The sequence below is a fragment of the Orycteropus afer genome, unplaced genomic scaffold (assembly GCF_000298275.1).
Source record: "Orycteropus afer afer isolate SDZICR_OR568_19922 unplaced genomic scaffold, OryAfe1.0 scaffold00717, whole genome shotgun sequence".
In the NCBI taxonomy this organism is placed as follows: domain Eukaryota; kingdom Metazoa; phylum Chordata; class Mammalia; order Tubulidentata; family Orycteropodidae; genus Orycteropus; species Orycteropus afer.
In genome coordinates, this window is record NW_006922304.1 from 135,309 (window position 1) to 136,775 (window position 1,467).

The 1,467-nt window shown below is 38.2% G+C and overlaps 1 pseudogene; it reads left to right on the forward strand.

Moving 5' to 3' along the window:
• The first annotated feature begins 84 nt into the window (after positions 1 to 84).
• Positions 85 to 1,176, forward strand: LOC103211278 (annotated as a pseudogene).
• The last annotated feature ends 291 nt before the right edge of the window (positions 1,177 to 1,467 follow it).

Here is a 1,467-nt window from a genome sequence, read left to right on the forward strand (position 1 = left end):
GACTTCTTACCTGCATGGTTTCTGTCGATGTCTCTAACATTTTCTTTTTAAAGCTTCCAAAACTGAAGCTTGATGTCTCCAGGCATGAGCCCGTTTGGTACCCAGTCAGCAAGAGTCCCAGCGAACACATCACCACTTACAAAAGCCCGCAGCAATGAAAACTTAACAAAATTATTATGTCTTTGGATGATATCATCAAATTAAATCAAAAAGAAGGAAAGAAGCAGAATTTTTCAAGACTAAACAGAAGACTCCAGTAAAATGGTGCCTGGCAATTCAGGATGAGAATAGGGTGGGGAATCCAACAGAATTCTGGTTTGGTAAAAAAAAATAGTCTGAGCCATAGAGGAAGAGTAATGCCTAGAAAGAGACATCCTATGGACCTATCACTTGCCTTGCAGGCAGAAAAGCAACTGGAATTCGAAAAGGAATTAGTCCTATGAATTACCGGGCAATCTACTTCCGTAGTGATAGTGCCTCCGAAACTCAAGGAAGGGTTGCTATGAGTTAGATCCCACTCCATGGCAGTGAGTTTGGCTTTATTTATTATTATTTTTTTAAGTGAAAAGAATATAGAGAAATACTTTCCAGCATTGAAAAGGAAGGCGGAAGGCAAACCCAAGACAAAATGAAAGGCAGAAGACACCAGTTGCAGTTCTCAAGAGACTCAACCAGTTAGACAAATAATAATAATAATATTAATTCAGCCAGTTTTACCAGGAATGGAAATAAATTCAGCCATCAGAAAGACACTCATCAAGTAATTTTTCTTATCAGAAGACACCTGAAGGCTCAGGCCCAGTTGAACACAGAACAACTGCTGGATGACATAGTAGCAAAGAGAACTCATCAGTGTCGGACTTCCACCACAAATGGAGGGATTTTGACTGTATCCTTGAAAATCCTGAAGCAGTTCAATGCCCAGTAACTCAGAAACTACTGTTAACTCGTACGTCTGTATCCTCATCATTCTTGGCAAAATGGGCATCATCTGATGTAAAGAAAGTTCCTAAAAGTGTCCCCCTACAATTTGACATAAATTGTGTTGGAAAACAGATGGGGATGACTTTGGATGAGTGGTGTGAGATTCTGAAGGAAAGAGCCACTCTAATGTTCTGCAAAGGAGGAAGCCATTTTGTAACCACGGGATACATCCCATGTCAGAGAGACTTCTGAGTGATGACTCTGAAAAAGCTGAACTGCTTAAAGAGCTTGTCACAGAAATTCAAGGAACTGTTTATTTGAAAACAGTCACAAAGCAAAATATCTCATATTATTTTATTTTTGAGTTTTTTAACATGTCAAAAATAATGCCCTGAAAGAACAACAAAGAAAAATCTATTTGTTCATAAAGATTTTGTGGTTTCATAGACAGAACAATCTCTTTTTCACATCTTTGGTTCCTCATGCAGCAGAAAGATAGAAATTATTTTTACATAGTGGTATTTAGTATCTCATCTCTTTTGC